Genomic DNA, 19,468 nt, shown 5'->3' on the forward strand with positions numbered 1-19,468 from the left:
GTATGGCTTTGTTCTAGTCTCCTGCCTGATCACATTCTCTCCCCCCCTTTTTTTCTTTCTTTCCGTTTTTTTAATCCTCTTCTTTCTTTTTTCAAACATCTTATCAATTCCTTTTTTAAAATTTTTTATAATTTTCATCTCTACAGTCATATTCCATCCCTTCATCGTATCAACCCTTATTTTGTACATATATAAGTCTTTCTTTCTTTAAAATTTTAGGAGGTGCTTTCTTCTAACAGACTAAAATACACCCAAAATCTAATGTGTGGCACTGATCTATGCATCAGCCTGATCATATGTGATCATATTCTGGTTTTTTTTTTTGTTTTGTTCTGTTTTTGTTTGTTTTTATCTTTTTCTTTTTCTTCTTCTTTTTCTTTTTTTTCTCTTTCTTTTTTCTTTCTTTCCCTTTCTTTTCCCCTGGTTTCAGGTCTTTTCTGATTTGATTACAGTATATTTTCTGAGGACGTTGTTAACCTGTTAGCATTTTGTTCTTTCATTCATCTATTCTCCTCTGGACAAAATGACAAGGCAAAAAAATCACCTCAACAAAAAGAACAAGAGGTAGTACCATCTGCCAGGGACCTACTCAATACGGACATTAGTGCGATGTCGGACCTAGAGTTCAGAATCATGACTTTAAAGATACTAGCTGGGCTTGAAAAACGCATGGAAGTTATTAGAGAAACGCTTTCTGGAGAAATAAAAGAACTAAAATCTAACCAAGTCGAAATCAAAAAGGCTATTAATGAGGTGCAATCAAAAATGGGGGCATTAACTGCTAGGATAAATGAGGCAGAAGAGAGATTCAGCGATATAGAAGACCAAATGATGGAAAATAAAGAAGCTGAGAAAAAGAGAGATAAACAACTACTGGATCAGGAGGGCAGAATTCGAGAGATAAGTGATACGATAAGATGAAACAACATTAGAATAATTGGGATCCCAGAGGAAGAAGAAAGAGAGAGGGGGGCAGAAGGTATATTGGAGCAAATACTAGCAGAGAACTTCCCTAATTTGGGGAAGGAAACAGGCATCAAAATCCAGGGGGGACAGAGAACGCCCCTCAACATCAATAAAAATTGGTCAACATCCCAACATCTAATAGTAAAACTTAAGAGTCTCAGAGACAAAGAGAAAATCCTGAAAGCAGCTCAGGAGAAGAGATATGTAAACTATAATGGTAGAAACATTAGATTGGCAACAGACCTATCCACAGAGACCTGGCAGGCCAGAAAGGATATCTTCAGAGCACTAAACGAGAAAAATATGCAGCCAAGAATACTATATCCAGCTAGGCTGTCATTAAAAATAGAAGGAGAGATAAAAATCTTCCAGGACAAACAAAAACTAAAGGAATTTGCAAACACGAAACCAGCCCTACAAGAAATATTGAAAGGGGTCCTCTAAGCAAAGAGAGAGCCTAAAAGCAGCATGGACCAGAAAGGAATACAGACAATATACAGTAACAGTCACTTTACAGGCAATACAATGGCACTAAATTCATATCTTTCAATAGTTAACCTGAATGTAAATGGGCTCAATGCCCCAATCAAAAGACACAGGCTATCTTGGATTAAAAAACAAGACCCATCAATATGCTGTCTGCAAGAGACTCATTTTAGACCCAAAGACACCCCCACATTGAAAGTGAAGGGGTGGAAAACCATTTGCCATGCTAATGGACACCAAAAGAAAGCTGGGGCGGCAATCCTTAGACAAATTAGACTTTAAAACAAAGACTGTAATAAGAGATGAGGAAGGACACTATATCATACTTAAAGGGTCTATCCAACAAGAAGATCTAACAATTGTAAATATCTATGCCCCTAACATGGGAGCAGCCAATTTTGTAAGCGAATTAATAACAAAAGCAAAGAAACACACTGACAACAATACAATAATAGTGGGGGACATTTACACCCCCTGACTGAAATGGACAGATCATCTAAGCAAAAGATCAACAAGGAAATAAAGACTTTAAATGACACACTGGACCAAATGGACTTCACAGACATATTCAGAACATTCCGTCCCAAAGCAACGGAATACACGTTCTTCTCTAGTGCCCATGGAACATTCTCCAGAATAGATCACATCCTAGGTCACAAATCAGGTCTGAACCGCTACCAAAAGATTGAGATTATTCCCTGCATATTTTCAGACCACAATATTTTGAAACTAGAACTCAATCACAAGAGGAAAGTCAGAAAGAACTCAAATACATGGAGGCTAAAGAGCATCCTACTAAAGAATGAATGGGTCAACCAGGAAATTAAAGAAGAATTAAAAAATTCATGGAAACCAATGAAAATGAAAACACAACTGTTCAAAATCTTTGGGATGCAACAAAGGCAGTACTAAGAGGAAAGTATATAGCAATACAAGCCTTTCTCAAGAAACAAGAAAGGTCTCAAATACACAACCTAACCCTACACCTAAAGGAGCTAGAGAAAAAAACAGCAAATAAAGCCTAAACCCAGCAGGAGAAGAGAAATAATAAAGACCAGAGCAGAAATCAATGAAATAGAAACCAAAAGAACAGTAGAACAGATCAACGAAACAAGGAGCTGGTTCTTTGAAAGAATTAACAAGATTGATAAACCCCTGGCCATACTTATCAAAAAGAAAAGAGAAATGACCCAAATCAACAAAATCATGAATGGAAGAGGAGAGAGCACAACCAACACCAAAGAAATACAAACAATTATAAGAACATATTATGAGCAACCCTATGCCAGCAAATTAGATAACCTGGAAGAAATGGGTGCATTCCTAGAGATGTATCAACTACCAAAATTGAACCAGGAAAAAAATAGAAAACCTGAACAGACCCATAACCACTAAGGAAATTGAAGCAGTCATCAAAAATCTCCCAACAAACAAAAGTCCAGGGCCAGATGGCTTCCCAGGGGAATTCTACCAAACATTTAAAGAAGAATTAATACCTATTCTCCTGAAACTGTTCCAAAAAATAGAAATGGAAGGAAAACTTACAAACTCATTTTATGAAGCCACCATTACCTTGATCCCCAAACCAGACAAAGATCCCATCAAAAAGGAGAATGACAGACCAATATCCTTGATGAACATGGATGCAAAAATTCTCACCAAAATACTAGCCAATAGGATCCAACAGTACATTAAAAGGATTATTCACCATGACCAAGTGGGATTTATCCCTGGGCTGCAAGGCTGGTTCAATATCCGCAAATCAATCAATGTGATACAGTATATTAACAAAAGAAAGAACAAGAATCATATGATCCTCTCAATAGATGCAGAGAAAGCATTTGACAAAGTACAGCATCCTTTCTTGATCAAAACTCTTCAGAGTATAGGGATAGAGGGTACATACCTGAATATCATAAAAGCCATCTATGAAAAACCTACAGCGAATATCATTCTCAATGGGGAAAAACTGAGAGCCTTTCCCCTAAAGTCAGGAACACGGCAGGGATGTCCACTATCACCACTGCTATTCAACATAGTATTAAAAGTCCTAGCCACAGCAATCAGACAACAAAAAGAAATCAAAGTCATCCAAATTGGCAAGGAGGAAGTCAAACTCTCACTCTTTGCAGATGATATGATACTTTACGTGGAAAATCCAAAAGACTCCACCCCAATACTGCTAGAACTCATACAGGAATTCAGTAAAGTGGCAGGATATAAAATCAATGAACAGAAATCAGTGGCATTTCTATACACCAACAAGACAGAAGAAAGAGAAATTAAGGAGTCGATCCCATTTACAATTGCACCCAAAACCATAAGATACCTAGGAATAAATCTAACCAAAGAGGCAAAGGATCTGTACTCAGAAAACTATAAAATACTCATGAAAGAAATTGAGGAAGACACAAAGAAATGGAAAAACGTTCCATGCTCATGGATAGGAAGAACAAATATTGTGAAGATGTCAATGCTACCTAGAGCAATCTACACATTCAATGCAATCCCCATCAAAATACCATCCACTTTTTTCAAAGAAATGGAGGAAATAATCCTAAAATTTGTATGGAACCAGAAAAAAACCCAAATAGCCAGAGGAATGTTGAAAAAGAAAAGCAAAGCTGGTGGCATCACAATTCCGGACTTCCAGCTCAATTATAAAGCTGTCATCATCAAGACAGTATGGTACTGGCACAAAAACAGACACATAGATCAATGGAACAGAATAGAGAGCCCAGAAATGGACCCTCAACTCTATGGTCAACTAATCTTTGACAAAGCAGGAAAGAATGTCCAATGGAAAAAAAACAGTCTCTTCAACAAAAGGTGTTGGGAAAATTGGACAGCCACATGCAGAAGAATGAAACTGGACCATTTCCTTACACCACACACAAAAATAGACTCCAAATGGTTGAAAGACCTAGATGTGAGACAGGAGTCCATCAAAATCCTAAAGGAGAACACAGGCAGCAACCTCTTCGACCTCAGCCGCAGCAACTTCTTCCTAGAAACATCGCCAAAGGCAAGGGAAGTAAGTGCAAAAATGAACTATTGGGATTTCATCAAGATAAAAAGCTTTTGCACAGCAAAAGAAACAGTCAATAAAACCAAAAGACAACCAACAGAATGGGAGAAAATATTTGCAAATGACATATCAGATAAAGGGCTAGTATCCAAAATCTATAAAGAACTTATCAAACTCAACACCCAAAGAACAAATAATCCAATCAAGAAATGGGCAGAAGACATGAACAGACATTTTTCCAAAGAAGATATCCAAATGGCCAACAGACACATGAAAAAGTGCTCAACATCGCTTGGCATCAGGGAAATCCAAATCAAAACCTCAATGAGATACCACCCCACACCAGTCAGAATGGCTAAAATTAACAAGTCAGGAAATGACAGATGTTGGCGGGGATGTGGGGAAAGGGGAACCCTCCTACCCTGTTGGTGGGAATGCAAGCTGGTGCAACCACTCTGGAAAACAGTATGGAGGTTCCTCAAAAAGTTGAAAATAGAGCTACCATACGATCTGGCAATTGCACTGCTGGGTATTTACCCCAAAGATACAAATGTAGGGACCCGAAGGGGTATGTGCACCCCAATGTTTATAGCAGCAATGTCCACAATAGCCAAACTGTGGAAAGAGCCAAGATGTCCATCGACAGATGAATGGATAAAGAAGAGGTGGTATATATACACAATGGAATATTATGCAGCCATCAAAAGGAATGAGCTCTTGCCATTTGCAACAACGTGGATGGAACTGGAGGGTGTTATGCTGAGTGAAATAAGTCAATCAGAGAAAGACATGTATCATATGACCTCACTGATATGAGGAATTCTTAATCTCAGGAAAGAAACTGAGGGTTGCTGGAGTGGTGGTGGGTGGGAAGGAGGGGGTGGCTGGGTGATAGACATTGGGGAGGGTATGTGCTATGGTGAGCACTGTGAATTGTGTAAGACTGTTGAATCACAGATCTGTACCTCTGAAACAAATATTGCAATATATGTTAAGAAAAAAAAAGAAGATAGCAGGAGGGAAAAATGAAGGGGGGGAAATCGGAGGGGGAGACGAACCATGAGAGATGATGGACTCTGAAAAACAAACTGAGGGTTCTAGAGGGTAGGGGGGTGGGGGGATGGGTTAGCCTGGTGATGGGTATTAAAGAGGGCACGTTCTACATGGAGCACTGGGTATTATACGCAAACAATGAATCATGAACACTACATTAAAAACTAATAATGTAATGTATGGTGATTAACATAACAATAAAAAATTTAAAAAACATTATTTTGCTCATAAAAAAAAAGAAAGACTCTATAGTTCCGTATTTGCTTTTTAGTTCAATTCCACTCTTGCCAGAGAATATAATGTATATTATTTCAATCCTTCGTAATTGATTGGAACTTGAGTATTGTTCCAACATAAGTTCTGTTTTGGTAAGATGTACCCTGCAGGTTAGGAACGCTGACTTTTTTGTTTTCTTATTTTATCAGCTACTGAGAGAGGTATTTTTAAATCTACATCTATGGTTGTATATTTATATAGGTATTTTTGTTTTATATATTTTAAGTATATGTTAGTCACATACACATTTAGAATTATGTTTTCATGTTGAATTGACCCTTGCATGATTGTGAACTATCCCTCTTTCTATCCCTAGTTCCCTTGTCTTAAAGTTACTTTGATAGCCACAGTCATACCAGCTTTCCCTGTGTTCGTGTTAGCATGGCATATCATAGTGAACATCCTTTAACTTTCACCCTATCTGGGTTCTTATATTTAACATGCAAATTACAAACAAGAAGTATTTGGGATAATTTTTAAAATCCAGTCTGACAATTTTGGTGTCTTAATCATAGTATTTAGTCCATTAATGTTTAATGTAATTACTAACATATTTGGGTATAAATCTATCTTGCTTTTTGTTTCTATTTAACCTTCTGGCTTTTTGTTCCTTTGTTCCTGCTTTCTAAACTTCTATTTAACTAATCAAGTATTTTTCAGTCTTCCATTTTATCTTTTCTGTCGGCTTTCTTTTAGAGATTTTCTTTATTTGAGAGAGAGAGAGCAAGACACAGAGCACATGCAGGGGGAGAGGGAGAAGCAGGCTCCCCGCTAAGCAGGGAGCTGGATGTGGGGCTCGATCCCCAGGACCCTGAGATCATGACCTGAGCCGAAGGCAGACGCTTAACCAGCTGAGCCACCCAGGCGTCCCTCTGTTGGCTTTTAATTAAGCATTTTCATTAGTCTTTTAGTGGTTACTCTAAAGATTATAATATGTATCTCATTCTTGACTAAATATGATCTACCTTAAATTAGTACTTTCACCACTTCATCAGTAACACAAAACAGTTTAACTCCATTTACCCTCCTCCTGCTTTTGTGACATTGCTTTTGAATATTTTTCTCTCACAAATGTTATAAACCCCATGAGACTATTGTTGTTGCTTTAAGTTACAAATATTTTTCCATATTTATCCCATTACCCTTCCTGGGGATCTTCTTCCCTTCCTGCAGATTCTTGGGATCATTTCTTTTACCCCGAAGAACTTCTTTTAGGATTTCTTATATTTAAGTCCTGCTAGTTACAACTTTGCTCAACTTTTAATTGTCTGAAAATGTCCTTAATTTGCCATAATTTTTGAAAGATTTTTTTTTCCAGAATACAGAATTCTAGATCAGCAGGGTTTTTTTTTTTTCCCCTCAGCACTTTAAAAATATCATTCCACTGACTCCTACTTCCCTAATTTTTTTAAAGATTTTATTTATTTATCTGATAGAGTGAGCAGCACAAGCAGGGGGGGCGGCAGGCAGAGGCAGAGGGAGAAGCAGGCTCCCCGCTGAGCAGGGAGCCTGATGCGGGGCTCGATCCCAGGACCCTGGGATCATGACCTGAGGCAAAGGCAGACACTTAACCGACTAAGCCACCCAGGCGCCCTGTACTTCCATAATTTTTGTTGAAAACTTAACTATTTGTCTTAGTATTGCTCTTTGAAAATGATCTGGTCTGAAGCATATGTTTCTTACTCGTCTGTATTTTCCATATCCCTTCATCATATACTATAAGCTTCTTAATGACAAGGACCATTTCTGACTTGTTCATTCTCAGCATCTGGAATTATACCTGGTGCTTCTATATTTAATGCATAATTTTTAAAAGAACTTACAAGTGAATGACTGAATTATTTAAGTATAGTGCAATGCCTAACAGAAGTAGCAGCTTAACAGAGTGAATGAATGAAGCCATTGTCCCTTGACAAAATCCACACGCTTATTTCTAAGAGCCATTCAGATGGTTGCACAGACCTCCTGCTTAAATTAAATTTCACCATTGCATAAAGATTTTCTTTTCTACGTTAATAGCTTTGATAAACTCGACTTTCATATTATATCTCCAGATAATAATATCTGAAAATAAGATATTAGTAGAGGTAAGATTCTTTTTAGCTTATTTATTATATTAAAGATGAGCCAAACCAAAATGTGTTCTATTGCAATTAACTTTTAGATAAATTGAATCCATAATGTAATTTCCAAAGGATGGAGATTTATTAAACACAGAGATTAAAGGAGGTTACAGTGATTTTAAGCAAATAAAGATGATGCTCATTCTTCTTCTCAAAGCATCAGCCTTAACAACCAGCAGAGCCAGACTTACAAACAGATGAAACTTCTACCCCTTGCCAAAGTAAAGGAAACACATTTAAAAACAAATTGGTTTTGCCTATTACTCTCAGCTATTTTTTGTAAATAAGAATATTCAGCCTTCCTGTCTGTTAACAAAGGTTACAAAATCGACTAAGTTTCACCTCAGTGATTACTTAAAAGACTTCTAGAATTCCTTTATATCACTTTACAACACAGGAGGCGAACCTTTGAAGCTTATCCAACCTCTAGTTCTTTAATGGAAGGAGAAAAGAGGCTGTGCATTAATCAGAGTGAACAATTGTTGTGCCATATCCATAGAGGTATAGAAGAGAGTGGGGAAACAAAGACCTGACCATTTGTTTCTGAGCCACCTATGTGATTTTGGATCAGTCACACCAGGAACTTCTCTCACAATGGGAAGAGTTGAGACCTGGCTATCTCTATTTTGAAACATCCGTCTGGGTACAAAGCTTTCTTGAAATCGGGAAGAGCGGTAGATACATTATTTGTTTGTTCAACAAATACTTGTACACCTACTATGTGCTTCAGTGCTTTGGAGCTTTTTGTGAATAAAATAGTCAAAATCCTGATGGTAAAGCAGCCCACGTTCAGTAGGAGAGGAAGAGTGACAGAGGCAGGACAGCGAGAAAGTGCTGCGAGCAGGAAAGAGCCGGATGCAAGGCTGTTGAGAGTGGGCTGCACAGGAGCTGCCTGGATGATGGGGCACAGACAGTGGGGTGGAAGTGAGGAACTCAGAGCATTCATAATGAGGCAAGAGACTTCTAGAAACTAGGAACATGGAGATATCAGGACTTTCCAACTGTGAACACATTTCCCAGTGTAATGGATGCCATTGTGAGGCTGACGAGCACCCATAAAGAGAACTGTTCTAGAAAGGGCTTTCCGGAAATGCCCCTAGAGTTACTGTTAGTGATAATTATTTCTTATTAGTGCCTATTAATATAATAGCTACAACTATTTGTGGCATATGCTTGCTTTGTACCAGGCATGACACTGAGGGCTGTAGAGGCTACCTCATGTCACCCTCTACTAACCCTAATGGTGTGGGCACATTTTAATCCATATTATAGATATGGCCGTGAAGTCTTGGAGAGGATCATTTCCTCAAGTTCACAGAACTAACCAATTTGGAACCACAGTATTAACAGGAGTCTGCCAGATGGCAGAACTATTGTGCTTGGTAGGGGTCAGAATACGTGGCTGAATATCCAGAATTATTTAACAAATATCTATCAGGTACCCACCATGAGCCAGAAACCGCACCAAAATTATAGAACAGAGGGGCCTTACGTACGTGTAATCCTCTCCTTGTAGGCATGAGAAAACTGAGGCTTATGGAAGTTGAGGGAATTTACAATAAAGTAACCTCCTATCTCTGTCACCTATGAAGGGGAGACAAGAGCTGAAAAGACAGAAAGAAATGACAGCTCTATAAATTTTTATTTTAAAACATTTAGGTGGTGACATCACCATGACCTCAGCCTCTGGCCCCCCCACAAAGGTCAACAATTCCATAGCTATCCACAAACCAAAATAACTCAGCGCGGGGGAGCGGGGTGGGGAGGCTCAGGAGTCCATTTAAGCAACCTCAGCAACGCAGGAGAGGGCTCGGCACGTAAAGGGAAGGAAGACCAGCTTCATCTGGCCTCCATCGTTTCAGGCCTCCCCTCCCCCGGGCCAGCACTATTCTAGGCCCAGAGGGAACGCGCTAGCTAGAGAAAGTTCTCGTGCTGGGAAAAGGAAAGCAGATGGTCAACTGGCTTGGGGAGCCTTTCCAGATACTTGCTTCCATGTCACTCCACCTGAAGACCAGCAAAGCCGAGTTGTGGAGAGATGGTCAGGGACTAGGCAGAAGAGCAGGGGCGACCGGTGGGAGCCACACAGCAGGGCGTCCCCACTAACGTGCTCTGCAGAGGAGCCCAGCAGCTCTTGTTGCTGAAAGAAGCGATGGCATGCGCAGTTGTCACACATCCCGCGCAGATTTTCCTGGGTTTTCACCCCAGGGGCATTTCCCCGCCGCCTGAGTTCCTCTCCACTCCCTAGCCAGCTCCACCCCCACCAGAGCCCAGGATCCCCACTGGCAAGCCCCCCAAGTCTCTGCAGCAGCAGAGGTACGCAATGCAAGGCCAGGGTCCCTGCGGCGGACCCTCCCTCACAAGTGCGGGCTTGAGGCTAGCCGCTCTAGCTGTGCACCTGCCCGCCCTTGCCCTGCCCATCACCAGCCTCCCCAGCTGTGCACAGGCCCGGTGGAGGCAGGGGCGGGGGCGGAGATCCTGCGGCCACAGGAGTGCCTACAGAGGGCCGAAGACCCTGCAGCTGCTCCCGGACCTGGCCTTCGCGCTGTCCGGTCACTGGCCTCCACGCCTGGGCCTGCGGGCCGCTTGCCGCTAGCCGCGCGCCTGCGCCCTGCTGACCAAGTCCCGCCGCCAGCCCCTTCTGCAGGTGTGCGTGCCCCGGCGAGAGCCAGAAGCCCGGCTGCGCGCCTCCAGCTTTCACTGTGCCCGAAGCAGCGTAAGGAAGGAAGAAGTAAAATCGTCTTTGTTTGCTGATGACATAAAAAAAAAAAATCCCAACAATTCCACCAAAAAAAAAAAAAAAAAACCTGTTAGAATAATTCAGTAGTAAAGTTTCAGGATATAATATGAACCTACAAAAGTCAGTTGCATTTCCATACACTGACAAAGAACTCTGAAAAAGAAATAAGGAAAACAATCCCATTTACAATAGCACCAAAACCAATACCATACTTAGGAATAAATTTAACCAAGGAACTGTAAGGCATTAATGAAAGGAATTAAAGAAGACAAAAATAAATGGAAAGATATCTCATGTTCATGGATCAGGGAATTGATATTGTTAAAGTGGCCATATTACCAAAAGCGATCTACAGATTCAGAGTAATCCCTATGGAGATTCCAAAGGTAGTTTTCACAGAAATAGAATTAATGATCTTAAAGTACATATGGAACTACCAAAGACCCCAAATAGTCAAAGCAATCCTGAGAAAGAACGAAGCTGGAGGCATCATACTTCTGATTTCAAACTGTACTGCAAAGCTGTAGTAATCAAAATAATATGGTACTGGCATAAAAGCAGATACAGAGACACCCCCCGCCAAAGAAGAACAAAACAGAATTGAGAGCCTAGAAATAAACCCTTGTATAGACGGTCAACTAATACTTGACAAGGGAAGCAAGAATTATACAATGGAGAAAGGCTGGTTTCTTCAGTAAATGGTGCTGGAAAAACTGGGTGTTCACAGGCAAAACAAGGCAAATTGGACCCCTATCTTACACAACTCATGGAAATTAGACATAAGACCTTAAACTGTAACACCTAGAAGAAAACAGGACAAAAGCTCCCTGACACGCTTTTGGCAATAATTTTTGAGAGGACAACAAAAGCACAAGCAACAAAAACAAAACCAAGTGGGACTACACCAAGCTGAAAATGCTTCTGCCCAGCAAAAGAAATGAGCCCCAAAATGAAACAGCAACCTTACAAGAGGGTCAGCAAAAGGGCAGAAAATATGTGTCAATCATATATCTAATAAGGGGTTAATTTCCAAAATATGTAAGGAACTCAACCAACTCAAAAGCAAAAAACAAAAACCAATGAAACAAAAACAAAACCAAAACTGATCTAAAATGGTCAAAGACCGAGCCTCTGCTTGCAGAGGACTCAGCAGCCTTCCCCTGGACCACCCCCCTCCCCTGGCTGCCTGAAGCTCCATCCCCAGGCCCTCCTTCTCCCACCATTTTCCTCCATTTCCACTGAGGAAAAGGAATCCTACAGGATCCACTACCCAGAAACTCCACTCTCTCGATCCCTTTGCGGATGCAAGTAAGGGTGACGATCTGCTTCCTGCTGGCACTGAAGATTATATCCATGTAAGAATTCAACAGAGAAATGGCAGGAAGACCCTTACTACTGTCTAAAAACTTGCTGATGATCATGATAAAAAGAAACTAGTGAAGGCTTTTAAGAAGAAATTTGCCTGCCATGGTGCTGTCATTGAGCTTCCAGACTATGGAGAACTAATTCAGGCACAGGGCAACCAGCACAAGAATAGATGCCAGTTCCTCCCTCGTAGAGATCGGACCAGCTAAGGACGACCAGCTGGAGGTTCATGGGCTTTAAGTGCTTTGGACTCACTGAAGCTTAAGTGAGGATTTCCTTCCCATGAGTAGAATTCCCCTTCTGTCCTTTGTCACAAGTTTAAAAACCTCACAGCTTGTATAATGGAACCATTTGGGGTCTGCTTTTCACTTGGATGAGTGTCACTCCTTCATGCCATAAACTGAAAAGCGTCATGCTGTCTAGTCTTGAAGTCCCTCATTTAAACAGAGGTCAAGCAGTAGGCGCCTGGCAGTGTCCGGCCTGAAACCAAGCAGTAACGAGATGTCTCGGTCAAGCCCAGAGCCCCAAGATCACGGCCAGCTGTGTCTGGCCGGGAGCTCCTTGGCTCTCCCTCTTCAGAGTCCCCTGCCCTAAGAGAACGTCACCACCTGAAGAGCTCGCGGGGAAGCTGAGAGGACAGGAGGAGGTCAGACAGCACCAGCAGCTGTGCTGCTAGAGGGAGTCATTGGTAGTCCAAGCACGAGCCCTGGTGTCTCCAGCCTGACCAGGGGGCAGAGCTCAGAGCAGCCACCTTCCCTCTAGTCACATGTGATGGGACATCGGGCTCGCCATCACAGTATTTCTGACCAGACATTTCCTTGGCTAATAGGTGTCCGAACCCCAGAATGTGAGGCTGACCTTCTATCCGAGTGAAACTTTGATGGGAACACACTTCAAACTGATGGACCAGCCACATAGCTGGCTGCGGAGCTTGCAACTTTCTAGAAACAGTGGTCCAGTGGCACATAACAGACTGGTTTTCGGTTTATTTTTTCTTTCAGTTTTAATGTTACGTAATGTCTACAAACCCTTATTTAAATAAAATTTGTTGTCAGAGAAATCGGGTGTGGAGAAAAGGGAGCCCCAGTGCACTGTTGGTAGGAATGTAAATTGGTGGAATGGAAAACTACCAAAAAATGAAGGGTGGAACTACCATGTGATCCAGCAATCCCACTTCTAGGTATATATCCAAAGGCAACGAAACGGCTATCTCCCAGAGAAATCTGCACTCCCCTGTTTAGTACGGCAGTATTCACTCTGGCCAAGGTAGTATGGAAATAACCTAAGTGTCCATCAACTTAGCCGGTTGGGGGAATGGCTAAAGCTGTGAGATAGAGATAGAGATGTACAGACATACACACAATTGCATATTATTCAGCCTTGAGAAAGAAGGGAATCCTGCCATTTGTTACAACATGGATGAACCCTGCGGCATTATGCTAACTGACCTAAGTCAGACAGAGAAAGACAAATACTGTGTGATCTCACTTATATGTAGAATCTAAAAACACTGAACTCATAGAAACAGAGTAGGATGGTAGATGCCAAGGGCCAAAGGGTTGGGAAAATGTGGAGATGTTAGTCAACGTGTATAAACCTTTAGTTAAGACGGCTATATTTCAGGGATCTAAGGTCGAGTGTGGTCACTGCAGTTAACAACACTGTATTGTGTCCTTGCAATTTGCTATGACAGTAGAATCTTAATGTTCTCACCGTGACAACAAAACGGTGATTATGTGAGGTGATAGATATGCTAACAAAACTTACCGTGGAAAACATTTTGCAATATATGTGTTTTGAATCATCCCACTAAATAGCTTCAACTTACACAATTTTATATGTCAATAAATAAATTCTGGAAATCTAAAGTACAACATGATGATTATAGTTAACAATACTGTAATTTTTCCTGAAAGTTGCTGAGAGGCGAAATCAAATGTTCTCACCACACTTGCACGCGCGCCCACGCGCGCGCACACACACACACACACACACAGAGGCACACACAAAGACAATTATGTGAGGTGATGGAGATGTCAACCAACCCCACCGTGGTGATTATCTTGCAATATAGAAGTGTACCAAATCAACACGCTGTATATCTTAAACAATGCTATTGTGTAAATTATATCTCGGTAAAGCTGGGGGGAAAAACCGAAAAGATCTGACGTGTAAACATTCCTTAGAAGTTACTGCTCTTCTGTTCAGTCGGTCACTGAGAATGACTGAATCAAGAAAAAGTTAAGTGGCATTAACTTTTACTCCCCACCAAAAACTGCTTTCTGAGTGAAGTTTGTGGCTTATAGGCCTTTTTGTCTGTGTTTATAATGACTGTTAATAGACTGCTTGGAGATCGCTGTAATTAAATATGGCAACTGAAAGAAGTAGGGCCTCCCCAACAAAGGACAAGTGGCTTTTAACCGGAGTCAGGCAGACTGTAAACTTTCCCCACTTTGGCCCACCGAAAACTTGGACTTGGCCATTACAATGGCACCACATGAGATGTATTCACTGAATTAACATCTGGGCATGGTTATCAGTTTGTTTTCATCTGGAATATTCATTTTTAAAGTTTGGCCCGTGTTTCCCATTTATTTTTCAAAAGGTGTATTAGGTTCCAAATACTTGAAGCAACCCGTGGCAGGCGTCAACCTGGCTCAATTCTTGGAAAGGACTTACAACCGAAAAACCCCTATGAGCTAAGTCACATTCACATAATTCAGGTAGATTGCAGTGGGGAGGGAGATCAAGTTGATACTAATTACTTAGCAAAAGCATTCTTTATAGAACCCACAAAGGAAAACTTTAATCCAGTTTCAGGAGTTCTCGATGATTTCTGTCATGTAGCCTGACTAACAAGCCCTGATTTATGTGAAGGCTATGGCCATGATGATTCTTATCTTCAGCCAGTAAGAAACCTATGCTCATGAGAATGAGGTGCCATCCTCAAAGTATATTCCACAGAGAGTTGATCGGAAATCAATCTGGAAAAAAATCACTTTAAAAAATGTTCTTGCAGGCAAATAGGTTTGGCAAATGCCAAGTGAAATTTAAGGTAAATGCGTTGGGTCTATGACAATATTTTAGAATGTTCAAGGGACTATTGTGGCTCTCCAAGCTTATCTGAAGATAGCCTTTTGTTTGTTTGTTTGGCAGAGTATCCTGGCTTCATCTTTTCTTTGCAGTGTGTCCCCCTGTTTTAGGGCCAGTCACCATCCACTCTGTCAGCTTTCCCATTTTCAAAAGAGAGTAACACTTATTTTGATGGGTTTAATATGAGGATTGAGTAAAAGTTTATATACATATGAATTGCCTGGCACATGACAAAGCCTACAAATGGCTGTTTCCAGGCATGGGCACGACTCTGGTGATAAAGACTAATGTACCTGTCTCTTCACACCCTCCACTTTTTTTTAAACATCTGTGTAGCCCTTCACAGCTTAAAAGCCTGAACTTCTTCTCTTTTTTGGGCAATCTCATCTCTGATTCTGCTACCTTGACCTCTGTTTCTTGCCCTTCTCTCCAGGGTCTCATTATTGCGTCTGTCCCAGCCCATGCTGATGCATACACGCTCACGGCATTCTCCAAAACGTGAAATTTGGGGGAAACACAGGATTAAACCATGTTCAACACACGTTACACATTTCATTTCGGCAGGATGTCTCTGAGCCTCAGTTATGTATGGCATTGTGCCCCTCTGGAGAGAGCTACAACAGAGAGCATATTTTCCAAATTTATGTTACAATGGAACTCCACTTTTCTTGGAGTATCTATGGGTCCCAGTGGTCTACAGAACACACATTTGGAAATGCTACTGTATAGGCTTGCTGGAAATGAAATGGCCCCGCTGCTGAAGTCAAGGAGAACCTCCGAGACTATATCCCCAGTAATCTGTTCTCTGATACTGATCAGAGGTCAAGAGTGACACGTACCTACAGCGTCCAGCTTAATTACATTATCACAAAAACATTTTGATAATGCCACAGCTAAAAAAAACTTCACAGACAGCAAAATCTCGAGTAGCTTAAATTTCCCAGGCTACAAAGTATACCAGGACAGATTGAGTTTTCTGGTTAATTCTGGTTAATGTAGGGTAAAAATATTTATAAAATCGATAGGTATACTTTTTGAACTTTGTCAATTCAGTAAATAAACATAATTGAACATGTCTTGATGATTTGAGTTATTTGGGGTATTAGGAGGCAGGGCCTTTGGGAAGTAATTAGGTCACGAGGGAGCAACCCTTATGATGGGATTAATGCCCTTCTTAGAAAGGGCATGAGAGAGCTTGCTTCTCTGCTCTCCGCCGGGCAAAGACACAAGGACACTGCTGTTTGCAAACCAGGAGCAGGCCCTCATCGAGAACCCTTCCTGGCCTTGAGAATTATGAGAAATAAGTGTCAGGTGTCTGAGGCACCCAGTCTATGGTAACTTGTTACAGCAGCCCAAGCAGCCTAAGACAAGGGCCTCACACAGGCATGGCAGACATTGCCAACGAGACAATCCTTTACCCCTTCTAGGGAAAGGAAGGGCTCCAGCTAGCATGTTAGTTGCATCCTGACTGATTGCAGATTTTTGCTGACCACACTGACCTCTGACTCCTGAGAGAGTTGCCCAGAGGCTTGTCTATTGTGACACCTTCTGTCTTTGTAGGGCTCAAACAGCATGAAAACCGTGCTGCTTTTGGGAACTAAAGCAAGGACAACTTCCACAAAGCAGCTTGTATGACTGGCACTGGGGAAAGGCTCTTCCCCCTGGCTCCTACCAGGAAGCAGAAAACACACTCCCTAATTAATATCAAGGAAAAATGAATAATGTGCTTACCTCTTTATAGTAGAATAATTGGATGACTTCCAATGACATCTTGACTTTAAGGAATGAACGTTCCACCAGTCACAGATTCTAGAGGTGGTACACCCCAGAGCAATCACATGACTTGACCTAAGAGCAAAAAAATCCTGAAGTTTCCAAAGACAGATAAGTCGGCTTAATTTCAATGCATTCAGATGGCCAATCTTCCTCTTGTATTATTTCTCCCATTTTCCTGCTAGACTCGGAAGTTTCTTGCCTTTGTATCTTGTTCTTATCTTGCGTATGTATCTCTAACATAGCAGATGCCAGCTGGATATAGTCAGAAATAAGTAGCTTTTAGCAGAATTCTAGAATCATAAAAATCAGGCTCCCAAGGTTTTCCAACAAGTCTTGAACCTAATATTTGCCACTGTGTCTTACCGCCTGTACAAGGGGTTCCAGGGAGGGGTAGAGAAGATATTTTCTTCTACTCTGTTCCTGACAGGCAGTTCCATTCACAAGTGGAATTAGGAAAGGGGACTTGTGATTAGATCATAGAGGAAGCCTGGGATGCAGCAGATAAATAACAGGGTAAAACCTCTGAGAGCTGACTACGACAACTTCCGCTGGGGAAGCCCAATCTAGTAGGATACTACCAAGAGACCGAGAGCTCTTAAGATTTATTAATAGCATTCATTAATAAGATTAATTAAAATTTTTTATAAAATTTAGGTCAGCAGTTCCCAACCTTGACTCTGCACATTAGCATCCCAAAGCCTAGGCTGCAACTGAGCCAATTAAATAGAAGCCTCTGGGGTGGAGGGGGGTGGAAACTAGACATCAGTTGTTTGAAAATCTCCCCAGCTGATTCCAATGTGCAGCCAAAATTGAGAACCACTAATCTAGGCAGATTTGAGAAGGGAAGATGGAGGAGATCAGCACAGGTTAGTTTGCGCATTATCGGGTGAGTTTCGTATTCAAGTGTTAGTTGGGGAGGGTGGGAATACCGATTATGTCCAAGGGAACATGCCAGGTACAGATGAGAGCTGGCCGGCAGGAAGCAGCGGAAAAAAATTTGCTCCTGGGCCTCAGGAGCAAATATCTCGTCAGTCCACAGGGTTTGTTTAAACTATGGAGGTTTTCCATAGAACCCAGAATTTGTTGACTTCATCTCTCCCCGGCTATGGTGCCCGGATAGACCGGAATCTGGAGGAGCGTGTCTGACGGAATGCAGAGAGTTAGAGCAATAAAGACACTGCGATTCAGCAGTGTTGTTATAACTAGTAGAGAAGGGCGAGAGCTAACCTCAGCAGCAGATGATTTTAAACGTTCAGCTGAAAAGAGTAGGGAAATGAAACATGGGATATCGCACTACTACAGAAAAAGAGGTAGCCCAAAGAAGGGGGCCCCCGTGTTTCTGATGCTGTTAAAGCTGGTGAGTTACTCAAGGTCTAGAAAAGTCAAAAGCTGAGACAAAATGGCCAACAAGAACGTGAAAAGATGCCAAAGGTCACTAATCATTAGGGAAAAGCAAATCAAAACTATAAGAAGATATTGCCTCACACCCATTAGGATGGCTACTATCAAAAACAAAACAAAAAAGGACAAGTGATGGCGAGGATGTGGAAAAATGGTAATTCTTGCACACTGCAGGTGGGAATGCAGAAGGCGCCGCTGCTATGGGGAACAGTATGGAAGTTTCTCAAAAAATTAAAACTGGAACTACTGTATGATCCAGCAGTTCTACTTCTGGCTATATATTTTTTAAAAAATTGAAAGCAGGGTCTTGAAGAGATATTTTTACACCCATGTTCATAGCAGCATTATTCACAATAACCAAAAGGTGGAAGCAATCCAAATGTCCATTGACGGATGAACAGATAAACAAAATGCGGTGTCTACATACAGTAGAATATTATTCAGCCATAAAAAGGAAATTCTGACACAAACGACAACATGGGTGAGCCTTGAGGATGTTATGCTCGGTGAAATAACCTACTCATAAAAAAAGACAAATCTTGTGTGATTCTGCTTACATGATTAAAATGGTAAATTTTAGGTTACATGTATTTTGCCACAATTAAAAATAAAAATTCTATATAACCCGGTATTTTTAGGTTAGAAAAAGCAAGGTACAGTATAGTTTCTATAATATGCAAATATTTTGGGCTGAGGAAGAGGAATAAAAGTATAATCTCTTATTTCTTGCTTTATTTGTGTGTATATGTACTTGTATGTGTGTGCACGTGTAAGTGTGTATATATATATTTATATACATACACCCATCTTCATACCAAGAACCAATGGAAGAATAATAGGAAACTAATAAAATGGGTGGAGGGAAGTGGGACTCAGACTTCTTGTGACATCTTTTTAATGGTTTTGACTTTTGAATCGAGTAAATGTATTGCCGATTAAAAATTAAACTGTCCAAGTAATAAATCTAAGGACGGGTAAAAGCCGAGGACAGAGAAGAGGAGTGTGGGTGGATCCTCCAAAGGCCTCTTGGGGCCTGGTCTTTAATAGACACATCAACAGTGGCTTTATTCCAAGTGTCTGTGGTACCCATTTATCTTGCGCTGAGACAAATGGGAGATTAAAGGGAAACTCTGCTAGGAGACAGGGAACGAAGGCCTGAGAATT

General features: G+C 41.2%; 1 protein-coding gene and 1 pseudogene across 1 annotated transcript in view; one reads left to right on the forward strand and one right to left on the reverse strand.

The window, feature by feature from the left end:
- Positions 1 to 17,320, reverse strand: part of COL21A1 (collagen type XXI alpha 1 chain) — a 380,703-nt gene extending 363,383 nt beyond the window's left edge. Inside the window, exon 1 of the mRNA XM_073905127.1 lies at positions 16,859 to 17,320. The gene's annotated coding sequence lies outside the window, so the exon portion shown is untranslated. The remainder of the gene's footprint in view (positions 1 to 16,858) is intronic.
- LOC141374778 (eukaryotic translation initiation factor 1 pseudogene) lies at positions 10,969 to 12,274 on the forward strand (annotated as a pseudogene).
- Positions 17,321 to 19,468: the final 2,148 nt, after the last annotated feature.

The sequence above is a fragment of the Callorhinus ursinus genome, unplaced genomic scaffold, assembly GCF_003265705.2.
Source record: "Callorhinus ursinus isolate GAN/ISIS: 27379988/994484 unplaced genomic scaffold, GSC_fseal_2.0 scaffold22, whole genome shotgun sequence".
NCBI classification, from domain to species: domain Eukaryota; kingdom Metazoa; phylum Chordata; class Mammalia; order Carnivora; family Otariidae; genus Callorhinus; species Callorhinus ursinus.